We start from the raw sequence: 15,454 nt of genomic DNA, 5'->3' as shown, positions 1-15,454 counted from the left end.
CGAGAGGAAGAAAACGGAGATACCGTAGATCGCGCGATAACGAGTCGAGCGACGATCAATTCTATCGTTGATCTCGGTGGATCGATTCGCGAAGAGTTGCGTGTATTCGTGTGATATTCGCCTAGGATGCGTAATGACACGCCGACGACCGTAACTGCATCGATTTCTCGCGAGATTATGTCGTGGATCGTTCGAAAGCGACAGCTACCAAAGAACGCGAAGTACGAAATTGTCGAGTTGCCTTGCAGCTAAAGGCGTAGCAGCAATCGCGTTCCGTGCTCGTTCCGGCCGCTTTGCCTTGGTGACAGGTTTTCCTTGGATCGCGTAATAGTTTTCAAGACGATCGCGCGCCGGAGTACGTTTATCGAGCGATACTCGCGATTAAAGCGGATTAATGAATCACTCTGTTACCAAGCGCAGGAATGCACGGAAGCATTGCACGCCTCGATATCGTAAACGAGGTGTGCTTGAAACGTGCGTTTGATCGCGATACACAGGTTTAGAGCTAGATATCGCAACGAGCACCTTTGCGAACGCGACTTCCCCCCAGCAACAAGTGTCCCTTAAAATCAATTGTCAATGGTAAAAGGGAGACGAGATGCTGACGAGATGTTTGCTCGTATCGGTACATCGGACTATTTTAACATTTATGCGATGCAAAGTGGAAGAGATCTTTTCGAATGCCTCGCAGGGCGTGAGTTTTACAACAAAGGTGATTCCTTTTATACATTCGTACGAGGTTCTCTTTTTGCGTGTTCTTGTGAAACCTAGCACCATCGCCGCGGGAGAGGTTTCTATTTTAAAAGTTTCGATTAACCTATTTCGAGCGCATAAATGATAAATGCGAATGATAAATGAAAGAATATCGTGTAAGGGGCAACAAAGAGGAAAGAACAAGAGGTATTTTACGAGATACGCGATAAACGTGATCCTCGTGTAGGTGTCTCTTCGGCTCTCAAATTTTCGAGGTTTCGATGAAAAATTGATGTCATAGGTGTGCGAAAGCTGGATACACACACTAGGCCAAAGTATCTAGTTATCCGACTCGACGAATACGAGACTCGCAAAAGTGACCCAAATCCTAGGATAGGGGGGCACCGATACCTTACAGACGTTTAGAACGACCCGAAGATAGCGGCGAATGGTCAGTGGCGTCGCCGAACATCGATTCGTAATTTCATTTCGCATCGCCTGAGCCGTTAACATTGGCGCGGCTAAGACCGGCGACGTGATTTCCGGTTGGTTCGCGATTAAAACGGCACTCGGGTTACGGAATGGGAGAAAGTTGCGCAATATGAAAAACAACAGACTGAACAAGACGAATTTACCGCTATTTCCACGAGATTCTTCGATACGCCTAAATACAGAGATCCGGGCGTAAACATATTTCTCGCGTTGAAATTTCTTCCTGTCTATAGAGAGTTAATCGTCTACGATAAATTTGTCCTAAGAAAAAAGTGCGATTATCGAAAGGAACGTCTGAAAGCTACCCCGTTACCCTGCTATATCGACATGTACGCGATTCCAACGATGCCGCGAACGCGCGTTTAACTTCAACCAGCATGATGAAGCATGCAACGATTCGGTATATGTATAGTCGCGTGTATAAAGAGTAACGATACGGATGTAAACAAGACGAACACTTACACGAACGATGATCCTGTGAATTCGCAGATATGGCGACGTTCGTCGTTGACTTATTGGTAGTCAGCCAATAGAATTGTCCTCGTTCGTTAGCGACGCAACAACGATGCTCGTTGGCATCAACATACCGAAAAAGCGCACTGAATTTCCCTCTCCTGTTTTGTAGATGCTCGTTCCTTCGACGGTTAACCTTACTTTCCGCGCCTTCGACAGCCACGATAGATGCACGAAGTTCGCGTATAACACGATTTCACGTAAAGACACACACACGCGCATTCATAGACAAGGTTAGAAGAGCCTGTCGAAAGCACGTTGGCGAACGTTCCGAACCGAGTCCGAACGAAACAGATTAATCCGAAAGCGAGTTTCCGTGTAATCAAGAAGCACCGCGTGCGTAAACTACAGGCGGCTGGGCTAGAGTACGGGTAGTGTGTTCGAGAAATTGTTCTCGCGCTTGTCTTGTATCGGCGAAATTGAACCTAAGTTTCGCCGGATGACGGAGATGGAGAACACACCGGTCACGCGAGCATCGACTTTGTCCGCGGGCCGAGAAATTTCGTCGGGGCCGCGTGACTTTTGGTATCGAGTTACCACCACGAAAATTACGAACTGTTCGAAAACGATACGGCGGAAAATATGTAAAGGTAGTCGGCGACCCGGATCGATCGACGGCATCCAAAGATCGAAATGGAACGACTATTCCACACACTTTCGATTCACAGCGATCGAACTCGCGGATTAATCGTCGACGGCGTGGTACAAGCTGGTTCCATATGACGTAGAAGAAAAATCGTTGGCCTTTTGGAATTCGCTTCGTCACTTATACACACACGTATAGGTTGAACGCACAAAAATTTCGTACAGTGGCCCTGCGCGGTCGAAACGTAATCGAGACACGTTGATAAATTGAAGCGACGAATAAAATCCATCCAACTCACACCGTACTGTATATACGTGATTTTAGTGATACCACGTGTCCGTGATACGATGAAGATAGTAGCAAACTCTGGAACCACTTTTGCCAGCAGTCCCGTTAAATTTCGACGCGCTGTCGCGCGCTGAACGGAAAGGGCGTTGACGCGCAACACGTACACAAATCGGAACAACGATACAAAGACGAAAATCACGGACGTTACCTATTCGCGAGAGATTTAGCGAACAAAAAAAATTCTTCACGACACACTGGCTCACGTCCCGCCGCGAACTGCGAACGCGAGAAGAGCCGGTCGACCCGAGCGCCACGCTCAATCAGCGCGGAAATCGAACTTGCACGAAGATATACGGAGAGACACGAACCGCGTTAAGGCGAGAGATTACAATGCACGCGAATTCATAGCGCGGCGAGTTTGCAGAATTCGCTTCCTTCTGTGAAACTAATATTATCTCTACGCGATCTTAATAGACGCATATTTTTATCCTTGTCAATAATCTCGATGCTGGACGAAACTGTAGAAATCGAAGGACGTTCGCCTATTTAGAATAATCGAGTAGCGGATCAACCGGACATTTTCTGGTTGTAGCGTTTTCAATCGTTCGTTTTCTTTGATATTTATTCGCGATCGAAACGAAGAATTTTCTCGCAACCAATCGACCAACAACGATTCCCCATCTAAATAAGTCGATGTAAAATCTCCGTACACTCGAGACATCCTTCTTCTTCCCATTCAGGGAAAAATCTCGCTGTATTTCGAGTTGTTTCGCGGAGAGCTGAATTTGAGTACATAATGATGGTGATTTTTAGACAGGCGAGCGTTTCAACCGCCTTGAAGAGCAAGACGAACGAAGAAAGAACACCCTAAAGAGATCTTACCCCGTCTGTATCGATAATTCGCCGTTATCGAAACTTGAAGAGGTCTAGCGTAATCGTCAACAATTTGAAAGTAAAATCACGCGGGAGGAATCGGTCGGACAGAGTCAGTCGTTGGAAGCGTGCCACTAGGAACAACAAAACGCTCACGATCCAACCGATCGAACGCAAAAATAATCCCATGATTTTATCGTAATCTTATGCCACACCTATTCGTTCTGCATCGAATAACGCGAACCTATTACGTTTACGCTGGATTTTAAAAAGCGTTGCGTCAACGAATCCACCGTGAGTTCAAGTTCGTTCGATAATCCGACAGTCACGCGTCTTCTTTTTTCCACGCGGTATTCGTACGAGAAGATATTCAAATTCCATGCACGTACAGATAAATAAATTATCTTCTGCATCGTGCCTCGCGCGATGCTTGTATATATATATATATATATATATATATATATATATATATATATATAGATCTAAATATGCTGAAAAATATTCTACGGGCGAAAAAAGGGCGGTGGCCGAAAGAGAATCGGAAAGCCCGCTCCAATACTGTCGTGTGTAAATATTCGATGAATTCATCGAAAAACCGGCAACATCTGAATAGGCCCTTCATCCGCGTGCGAATTTTTTTTTTTCATTCTTTTACTTCCATTTTACAAGTTGACGGACCATTCAACGTGAATTTTTCCTAATTAATCAATATCCCGGACCGGTGCTGGCTCGACCATGCGTACGGCTCTCCCCGGCGAAGAAACGGGAAAAACGTGGACAGAAAAACACTCGTTGCGCGAACAATTTTGTTTGTACGTAAAAACGACTGGCCAGCGAACACGCGGCAGCCACGGACACTCGTCGAGAATTCTCCTATAATTAATTTCCCGATTGTATTGAGCACGCGTTCCGGGAAGTACGCGCGCGTACTCCACGTTTCGCTAACCCTATTTTAATTCATTTATTACTGCGTAATGTCGATCGCGTTATCCCGGAATCTCTTTCTCTTTTTTTTTTTTTATTCGTCCTCGCTTCGCTCGCGAATAGAACAGACCGCGTTAAAAACGATTAAACATTTTTTTAACGCGCCGTGAAAAAAGTTCGCGAACCGAGCTTTCCCCGTCAAAAATATTCAAATTTTTAGACTTTCGGATTTACCAGCGAACCTGCCGCGGACGATTCTTACGATTTCGACTACGATCCGTTTCACACGTTTTCCGAAAACTTTTATCGATCGTTCTTCGCGTTCATATAGACGAGCGTACGTATACGTCGGATCAAGGAACGTCCGTTGCCTGGACCAAACAACGAGGATTAATCGAGTACGGCGATGTTGCAAGAAAGGATTAACAATTTCAGCGGAGGCTGTTGTTAGAGCGCGTGGTGGTACGGTTTCGTAGCTGTCAATCGGTGTAAGAACTGTGAATGAAGATGAACAGGAGAGATAATTTGGTCGGAAAGGCTGGCGCTTTTGGCAACAGCGGTGTCTTCCTTTTTGCGACGGGGTAGAGAGCGTGCACGCGAGCACCGAGCCGCGTTCCGCGCATGATATCGCGACATTAAAAATCAGCACCAAGAAGAAAAAAACTGGCGCACCTTCTGATGCATCGGGGTGGTAACAGCTGTTGAAGCAGCTGCCACGTGGCCGACAGACACCTATGATTGTCGGATCGTTTCAACATTTTTTCTCCTCCTGTTTACAATCGATATGGCTTTCCATGTATTATCGGCGATTTTACTCCGGCGAAACGGAAGCGAAAGTCGCACACGCAGCCTGCCTCAGCCTCGATTCCATGGATTGTTAGAGTTTACGGTGTACGCGAGATGCGATTGTATTATTTTATTGCTTCTCGGAAACTGTCGCGTTTCTTGCGCTCCTTTTTTCCTACCCGGTTACGGGCTACGAGGTCAATTAATGCTAATTTCTTTCTCCGGCTTCTTCGTGCGGTTTTATTTTCGTTTTTAAACGACGCACGAGCGTGCGACGCCGAAACCAGTAACCGCGTTAAGTATCACTCGGTGGTGAGCGGAACAGTATCAAGATTAGTCTACGCTGGGTACGTATACGGGTGTACGATAATACGATAAAGAACAAACTGTTGGCGAGTATGCCCATCGCGCTATCCAACCGGCAGGTGAGTCGAGGAATCGGTTGGCGAAACCACGCGATTACTTTTTGCTTTTTTTTTACCTGTCACAACGGCCCGTTCACATTCGGCTCGCAATACGCAGCACGAGCCAGCTTAGGAAAATAACGACACCGCGCCGACACATGACGCGCTTTCGATACAAACGAAACACGACGAACGCACAAAACCCTGCCACGCTTTCAATCACCTACCAACGATTCACTTTCTATACATCCAGCAGTCCCGTCAACCACTCCTTCGTCCCTTTCGAGAATTTCCATGCACAAGAACGCCGCCAGCGTCCTAAATGTCTCTCAGTGCATGACAAAAGGAAGAAGAAGAAAAGAAATGACTCGCAAGTGTCGTAATTCTGGCCAACCCCTTGCTAATACGCCTGTCTCTTCATTCGCGTAGGTGGAACGAGGGGTAAGAAGAAGAGAGAGAGGAAAAGAGAGAGAGAGAGAGGAGGCAAAAAGGAGTCCCGCGTGCAGATTTGAAAAGGCATCATGCGTCGATCCTGTTAAATTTTTAGAGATGAGAAAACAATGGGGGTAAATGCTGTTTCTACAGGGGAGAAGAGAACCAGGGTGCGTTAATCTCTGTCGCTCTCGTGACTGGCGCCCCTGTTCCTTCGTCCAGACTTTTCTTCTTGCTCCTTCTCTCTTGCCGCTGCAACAGGGAGGAGGCGAAGGGTCTGACATCGACAATAGGCATCGAGGAAGTCGAACTCGGGGATCTATGCGGCGAATGAAAAAGAACCGACCAACCGAGCGGAGAAAAGAGAGAGACGGTAGAGATTCGGGCCATACAGAAAGGAGAGACACAGACATAGAGATAGAGATAGATAGATGAGAGAAAGAGAGAGAGAGAGAGAGAGCTCGTCGCTGTGGAAAGGCAGCGTCGGTCCTAAGCCCAATTAGCAATTTAAGGCAATAAGCGGGTGCACTCCCTTGGTTACGTTCCTGCGTTCGGTATACTCGACATTATTTCAGAAGGGAGACGATTCTTCCAGGCCTCATCCCCTTCCATCCCGTCTATGGTTCCCGGTTCTCTTACTTCTCCTCCTTCTCCACCTTTGCATCGGTGAATCGCATAAACATCGCGAAGGCATCAAGCGTGGGTAGACAAATGCCAAGTGCATATATATTGGAGAGGATGGAAGGAGGATCCGCTCGTTCCTTTCCGGAAGTGCTCGTACCGCGTTCAACCGGACTCCCTTAAATATGGAAGTAACCCCTGGCGGCTCGAAATTTGTGACCGTTTGCGGAGAAATCGATGGGACGCGCAAGAAGAAAGAAGAAGAAAAAAGAAAAACAGCGTTCGGGTATCGTGCGAAGATGAACGCTCGTAAGACATCGAGTACGCGGTACGGCGATTCTCGCGCGTTTGATCGTCGACGCGCTGAAATATACAGCGGAGAATATTTTGGTGGCGTGGAAAGGAAAAATACGAAACGCTTGACCGTAAAACAGCGAAGAAGCGCGTAAGAAGCGATCGTGCGAAAATAGCACGGTTCGACTCGCGTAGTATAAATCGATACGCGTTTCGATGAATTTGAACGCGCGATAAAACCGCCGAGAAAAAGATGGTCCTGCTCTTTTAATAACTCTCTCTATTGGCTTTGCGTTTAATCGCTGTGTATACGAAGAGAAGCCGTGGGCAGACGAACGCGAAATGCATTCTTAACTCGCTGCCCCTTCCTTCCCTCCTGCCGACAATGGTAGGTTTGCCGAGCGGATGAGCGAAGGAATGGTACACACAGAGGGTGATAAATAAGAGAGAACGAGAGTTTATGGCGATCCTACCCTACACAGAGACTTGTTTCTTCCCCGGGCATTCGCGAATTATGCGTCATGGCGAAGCGAATGCATTCAAATTGACACGATACCGGAAGGAAGACAGAATTGCGACGACGAATCCCTAACGTCACGAAACGCAAGACAAATTTACCAAAGCGGTACAATAGCATTCTTTTCGTTGTTTTGGCTCGGCTGGATTTACCGTGCAGATCGCTATACACAGCGACCAAACACCGAAACTACTCCGGTACAACGCACAGCGCCGAAGAGAAATCTCGCAGCAACGTTTCTTTTATGCGACGTCACATTCTTCCGACCAAATGCCGTGCCCGTTGCCGTGCTATACGCGCCACTCCACCAATGTTTAATCCTGATTTTCCTTTAACGCGGCGTATCGGCGCGCGCCAGAGAACGACGGAATTGCAGGCCGGTGTCAAAGAATGGAGCGCGACTTTTACGAGGGCCTGCACCGCTGCCAAAACTCCCGTTTTATTGCTCACGAGTGAAACGGAGGTGGCGGCGATGCAATTTTTGGGGTAACAACGTTTTATGGTTTCCGTCAAGAAATTTCATCCCGGCTGCGCAACCTTATCGGGCGTTACTCCGCTGCTGTCGGCAGAGGTCTGCCAACTTGACGCAAAATATCCCGTCCCCCACGTACGAATGTTACGACGATGTCTCGAGTAACCATCGAGTATGTATCTCGTGCGAGTAATCGCGCATAGTCAACGACCGCGTAACACGTGCTACCTGTTCGAAGCAGTTACAATCTCTCGATTAAGAGAATGAACTCGTCGGTGGAAACGTTCGTTCGTGGGAAACTACGGAAAACGGAAATCGGTTGGCGCTCGTAAAAATTGGAAACACGCGAAACATGGGTATACGGTGTCCCGTACGGAACAACCTCGATAGTCGAGCGGGACACGTCTACGGCATCGAACGTCGTCTGAATTACTCATGGTTTTCGCTCGTGGAACGTCTCTCGCACGAAAGCGACAACGCGATTGCTCGTGTGCTCGGGTGGCGTGTTTCGTGATCGATAACGCGTTCTTTCTCTCTCCTCCTTTTTCGTTAACGCGGAAACGAAAATTACACGACGATAAACCGCGAAACGAAGAAACGAGACGAGAAGGCGATTTGAAGGGTTCCTGGACGAAGACGCGGGGATTTACGTGGAATTTTAAACGACGAGGATTCGCGAGGAAAATTGCGCGCGTCTTGGCGACAGCGGCATCGGCAATTTTTATTTCAACGTCCGAGGCGTAGCCCTGATTGGCCGATGAAAGGCGCGGAAGTATCGGTCTGTGCACAAGGATCGATAAAAAGAGTTGCAGCCGAGGCAAGCCCGGGGTAAACGCCCAGGGCCAGTGGGAGTACATTCAGGATCACGAGTGGTCTTCCATCAGATTAATGAATCGCAAAGTGCATTCATGCACGTCATATGCATTTGTTGATAAAAGTCAGCCGGACCTGGTGCACGCGAATTTAATAATCCCCGCCGCCTAACGAGACAGCCCGTCGTCGACAGAGAGCTTAGCCCGGGGAACGAGAGGTCCTCCACGCACCGCCAACGTTTCTCAGCTCCGTCAGAATTGGCCACGGCTGACGGAGAAACGGACGGCTGCTTTCATACCGATTCGATTTTCTCGCCGATCGTAACGAACCCGGCCTGCGTACGCGCCTACGCGAGGCAGAGAGCAGATGCTTCTCGTTTGCAACGTGTCTCGAGAGTACGGAAAATACTCGGACGAGAAAACGAACGATCGTCGAGTGGCACGAGGGTGGAAACGAGAAACGAGATTCGCCGGTCGACCGATCGAATCTGCTGCGAGGATAACCTTGACCCAGGAACACAAGGGGACCCACCACCGACCGACAAGGTGGCAGAAGGAAACGGCAAAGTTTCGACGGAGTAAGAAACCCGGGCGAAACAATCGCCGAAGAGTTGGCCGAAAGGTGCTAGGGAGAAAAAGCAAAATAAGGATCGATGGTGGCTGTGCAACCGCGATGCTGAGGGTAAATGGCACGATGCTGGTAGTCGCGAGGGTGAGGTCCGCGAGGAGGGTAACCTTGACCCGGGGATGAACGACCCTCTCCCGTAGCACGTGGCGCCCCTTTCGTCGCTCCTCCAACCCTATTCTGGACTTTCACGACTTCCATTCCAACCCTCTTACTCGTCCAACGCCGCTACCACCCCCCGGCCCACTCCCACTACTACGAAGGTTCCGCCGAAGCCGGCGTCGCGGTGATTCTGCCCCTCTGCCCCTGCCAACCCCCACGACCCAAACCACCGCTCTATCCTCCGCATACACGAGCCGCTGTTCCCTTTCTCCCTTCTCTTCTTCGCCCTTCGACCGTACACCCTCCGAACCTCCTTTCTCTTTCCCTTTCCGTAGCGAACCGTTTCTGCTTTCTCTTTCTACGCACTCTCGCTCTCTGTGCAAACTTATCGCGAGCAGGGTCGCACTCGCTGGGCACTGCTATCTTCTCTCTCGGCCCGTCTCTCTTCCTCCATCGTTCCCTCGCGCGTTTCTGCTTCGTCTCTCGGCTCCGCCGCGAGCTTCATCTCTCTCGCTCTTTCTCCTATCTCCACCACCGGCCTTGCTTATTTTCTCCATGAGGCGACGCGAGAGGCACGAGGGTGGAGACCGAGAGGGAAATTTCAAGGCCAGGGTACAAGCCGGCTAAAACGCTCTCTCTCTCTCTCTCTCTCACTCTCTCTTCTCCAGGTTCCTCGGCATCGATACACCACCGCGATCCTACCCTGCACACGCACGCTCTTCGCCGTTTAGCCGATGAAATCTTACAGGTTCGGCCGATAGCGTTTAAGGTTGCGTGACGATCGATGCGTTCGACGGTCGCACATGCCGATTTAACCGACACGCGGACAACGCGCTCCGACGAAATATCACTGGGCGGGACGATAACGAAGGGATTTTGGTAGGCGCGTTGGAACGCGCGATCGAAACACGGAAGCGGGAAATTCGCGGACGGCGGACCGGCGTCGAGTACCCGTAACACGCTTCTCCGTTTCCCCTCGTCGACTTTGCTTCTTTCCAGGAAAAGGAGAGAAACTTTCGTCCAACCACGCTCGTTTCATGCAAATTACGTCGCGCAAAGTTGCCTGGCCTCGATGTTTCCACTTTTACGTTCGCATCTCTCGCGCGATCTTTCCACCGCTCTATTATTCTGCCATTTCGTTACCCTTTGCACGCCAACTTTTCCAACTTTCACGCACGATCGGTCACGATCGGCGTCCCGGCTTTCCGATCCAACGAACGGATAACGAGACGCAAAAACGGAGCGTCGCGTTTCCAAAAAGAAAGGAGAAAGAAACGAGAAGAGAAAGGAAAAGGTCGGCCGCAAGAGTTTTCGCGACAACTTTTGCCCCGGACTGTACTTAAATACTCGAAAAAAACTGAATCGAACCAGGAGAGCTCGACCGGATGGCTACGTTTAATCTCAAAGGGAGGACGATAGCGAAGAGGCCACGATTGAAAGAATTTGTTTGCTCTGCCATAATAAAAGAGGACTTGGTTTTGAAAGACACGCCCGATGCTTCTTTCCGCACCCCTCCAAGCCTTATCCTGTCGAGGCCGCGCAAATACCGCTTGTTCATCCGCGGCTTTTAACTCGCCGAGTAGCCACGTGGATCCGCAGCAACCGTATTCGATCGTAATCGAAGTCGATTCCCTGCGAGAGACGTTGCGATCCGGCGAATCTACGTCCACCGAACTTTTTATTCGCCGCTCGATCATAAAATCTAACGATGATAGCGTTTGCTTCCGAGTATCCGTTTTCTTTCTCTCGTGTCCTCGCGAAAAATCTAGCACGGTAGAACTTGATTTATACGAAGCTGTCGGAAGACGCAAGTCGGTTCGTATAACCGGGTCGTTCGTGTAACAGGAGTCCACCTACTTCTGCCCGCCATCTACGATTTTTCGTTCGGTTAATAGGAGTTCCTGCTCGTATAACAGGATTCCGCGAAACATTTGCTCCACGAACAGCTACGTAACAACGTTGCAAACTCGCATAGACGGCGAAGCGTGAGAGCGTGTCGCGTAACGCGTGCCTCTACACCGTTTACGTCTTACTGTTAGACGTTCGTACAGGCTCGCTCAGCGATAGTTGGAACAATAGCAACTCCGCTGAAGTTCGCTTAATCAGGCAACGTTAAAATTTCACCGGTGTAAACCGAGTTTTCGTACAACTGGCGTTCCACCGCGTAATTTCGCGATTGCCTTCGATGCCAGACATCGTCAACGTGGGATGGATCCCAACGATACGATCGCGACGATAAGCGAAAGGGGCTGCGCGACGAGCCACGTTCTCCTTAGCGAGGAGCGCGAGAGTAGACGAATAGCGAAACAGAGGTATAGGGGAGGCGAAAGTTTCGAATGGTTGGAAACTGGTCGAAAGCAACTATCGAAATAGCGCGACAGGTGGGAAGCGGTGGCCGGGCATCGTCGTAGCGCGCTGCCAGTTTCGAAAAACGTTGCCCGGTCTAAGATCCATCGTGTCCCAGTCGATCGATTAATAAACTCGCGAGCCGTTTCTCTTTTCCTATTCCGGGAATAATGCCCGTTACAGCTGGCAATCTTACCTCGATCGACCATAATGCCCGGCTCTTTCAACCGAATAAAGGCTATAAAAGACAGAGTAGGAGGACGCTGCGCGATCATCGCTCACCGTTCTGTATCCCTTGGAAACTGTTGCTGGAAACCGAGCAAAAGCCCGTCTCCGTCTTTCTTCCGTACCTTTTTGTTTTCCCTTTCTTTTCTCTCTCCTTCCTATAATAACCCATCGACAAATTCAATTTTCAGATTTCAAATATACACCGATTACGAGAAAAATCTCTGTCCGACGTTAAACACCGATACTTTGGCCCGCGTAATTTGCCGATAATACAACGGAGAAACGGAGAATCTGTCAATGGGTTGATCGGAGAGAGTCACGCGAGTCTCTCGAGCCGGCTACGGACTCTCGGACGCGATCTTTCCGAGAGATCCAAGGGCGTGAAATCGCTGCGAACGCGTCTTACCTGAAACAAAGAAAGAGAAGGTGGATCGTTAGAGACGTCCGTTGGGAGATTTGGTCGCGCTTCGAGATACGAAGCGGTGGGAGGAGAACGCGCGCGGTTACGGCGTACGTCGGATAGCCGGTGCCGGTGCCGGTACCGGTGCCATGCCGGTTCGTTGAAACCGACCGAACACGGATCGATTCGGCGAGACTACGAAAGTTAGTACTACGCGAAGCGATTACACGGCTGCCCGATCCGCGCCTACGAAAATTGACGGCGTGTACACTGATAACGAAGATGGGTCCGTCATTCCGTGCCAGTCCGCGCGCGTCTGTCCGCGCTTTACGCTTCTTCCTTTCTCTCGGTGAAAATATTTTCACGCGGTTTCACCATCGCCGGTCGACGATAAATACCGATCTTCGTCTTCTCGAGGATCTCTGGATCCTACGAAGCTAAAAACCCACGAAGGCCGGTCGAACAAAGCGTCCTTTGTCTTTCCGACTAGGTGCGAGTATATCGACGGATCGATAAATTATCGCCGAATTCGCTGGTCAAAGTGGAAGAAAATGGTCGAAAAATGGCGAACCGTAGACGCAACGTCGTTACGATCTCTCGTAAGATCGCCAGATGAAGTTTGCAGCTTTGCAGTTTGGAAAATCGCGAAATATTTGACGACCATATATATATATATATATATATATATATATATATATCGGACGCGGTTATATTCGATCGTAATCGACCGATTCGGTATCCGTGTCAGCAGATCTTGTCTATTATGCACGTGTGCCGGATTTGGGAAAGTCGCAGGAGAGTTCAAAAGCAAATGGACCCAGATCCGCCGTGGTATCTTTAGCGATCGCGTATACCGTGGCAACGGTCTCTCTCTTCTAACGAGTCGCGTCGATCGACGTTCACTTTTGACCTACATTTCCACGGACGATTTATCCCCCTGCCCCTCGGATCGGATTAGACATTCCATCGTTAATAATTCCAGTTTAGACGTTCGAGCGAATGCTCCGAACGTTTACCGCAACCGGCATCTCTTTCGTAATAATTAGTCGCACTTTCGGCGATTTATGCCTAACGCCGGATCTTTCGATACCGATTCGGAACACGGATGCGCCGATCATCGCCGAGAAATTGCGCGTTTTACGCCGAATCTTCCTCGCAGATTTCAAGAACAAGAAACGTTCTACGTTTCTAATCTGTCGACCATTCTCGGGCGTGTTAGTTCGGGATCGCTGTATGAAGTTGGATCGGCCGAGGAAGAACGGCGTAGCCGATCGCGACGATCTATAGGCGAACGAAAATGGCAGCGCGTATGATACATGTCAAGTTATGCGGTCGAGACGGAGGAGGTGTTGTCGGCGTCTGGAAAGAGCAAGGCCTGCTTCCAGGAAAGCCACGGGTCTGCGGTCAAATTATTTATGGCGATGCGAAATTAAAGAGTTTCGCCCCGTTTGAAAAGCAGCGGCGATCCCGGGCCCCGACGACTCCGATTTACGTCCTTGGCTGTGGTCGGCCGGTCGATCGACTCTCCTTACATCCTGCCCGGGAATCGTTCGAGTTACGGCCGGCTACGAGATCCACCGCGAACCATCGTAGAGACCGGCCACGAGCACCACGATACGTCCCCGTTTTCTCGATCGGATCGCGCGTATCCTCCGTCTCGATCGATCCGAGCGAAGCGCAACGTTTCGAGAAATTATCTCCGATTGTGCCCGATTGGCGTAAAAATTCTACTCGGTGCTCGAGCATCGAGTTGCTTGGTCGTCGGAATAATTAAAATACGGTGATCTTGTCGGACGTTCGACGTCGTCGATTATTCGCCTGGCGGTGGCGACGAATTCCCGTGAGAATAGCTGCAACGATTTTTCGTCGCCGCGTCTCTATCGAGATTCGCGTTTCGACGACGCGTACAACGAAGAGAGGAGAGCCGGGACGAGCGACCAATCAAGACATTTTCCCATGAAAAACAATCGATTTCGCGCGATCGCCGCAATCCTCTCGACCGGCTCTTCCTAACGAGTTCGGATACGAGAGCCACGCGTTTCTGTCCGAGTAGATGGTCGCCGGTGTCGATGGTAGTAGCTCCTGGCGAAATGAAAGGACGAACGAAGGCGAGAGCGAGATGATCCGTGAAAGCGGTGGCGAAAAGAAGAAGGCGCGGTTCTCGGATAGGAGCAGAAGCGAGGTAACGAAGAGGGAGAGAAGCGGAGAAACGAGCGCGAGACTACGAAAGGATACGTGCGAGCGAGTGAAACGCGCGCCTGTGCGTATGTGTGCGTGTGTGTGTGAAAGAGAGGGTGAGTGGCAGGCAGGGCAGGCAGGGGGAAGGAACGAGGGAGGAAGAGAGAGACAGAACCCCTTCTACTCCGATTCTACTCCCTCCGACCTTCTCCATCTCCTCTACCGCTTCCTCTTCCTTCTCCTCTCTGCCGCCCCACGTTCCCGTCCCTTCCTTCTCACAGGCAGAAAGTAATCAATACTTTGGGAAGGTGCGTGGGCGAAGCATACGCGCCTGTAGGTCGCGGCATCGTCCAAGTTTCGCGCAAATTTCACGCGAATCTGCCACCAACGACCAAAGACCGATCAGCGAGGATCGACGATGGTCCTGCAGCAGCAGCCGTTTCGACGGTCTGAGCCAAAAGTCCACGATACTAAATCGCGAGCCTACGCGTGCAACGCGATATCCTCGGTGGTATGGTGGCTTCGCGAGACTTTCAAGCGGAAGAGTCCAGATTCTACCTGGGTCGAAGACGATCGGAGGAAGAAAGCGGGCACGAGGTCGTCGCGCTTCTTCCTCCAGGGTGTTTAATCGAACGTGACGACGATAATAAGGAACGCTATGAAAGACGTTGGCGATGGAAGGCCGGTAACGTTTCGGCCAACTTCGATCGGACACGTGTGAAAAGTTGGTGGAAAAACGAGTGGAAGGTAGACGCGTCTTGTCGACGTCGTTCGATGCTGCGGCGAAATTTAAAAAAATCACCCTCGATACGTGCACGTTAGCCGCGTCGACTTCATTTCCCGAATCGGTCGACAGCCTGGGAAAATC

General features: G+C 50.0%; 1 protein-coding gene across 3 annotated transcripts in view; it reads right to left on the bottom strand.

Moving 5' to 3' along the window:
* The window catches only part of LOC117241658 (insulin-like growth factor 2 mRNA-binding protein 1), a 46,797-nt gene that overhangs the window by 21,687 nt on the left and 9,656 nt on the right, over positions 1-15,454 (bottom strand). Inside the window, exon 1 of one of the 3 annotated variants that reach the window (XM_033507598.1) lies at positions 1,648-2,861. The exons of 1 other annotated variant lie outside the window; for it this stretch is intronic. The gene's annotated coding sequence lies outside the window, so the exon portion shown is untranslated. Of the gene's footprint in view, positions 1-1,647; positions 2,862-15,454 lie in introns of those variants that run through there. One more of the 3 variants, XM_033507599.1, reaches the window with a different exon arrangement.

The sequence above is a fragment of the Bombus vosnesenskii genome, unplaced genomic scaffold (genome assembly GCF_011952255.1).
Source record: "Bombus vosnesenskii isolate JDL3184/JDL3185 unplaced genomic scaffold, Bvos_JDL3184-5_v1.1 scf7180000016261, whole genome shotgun sequence".
NCBI classification, from domain to species: Eukaryota; Metazoa; Arthropoda; class Insecta; order Hymenoptera; family Apidae; genus Bombus; species Bombus vosnesenskii.
This window is presented reverse-complemented; position numbering and strand designations above follow the sequence as displayed.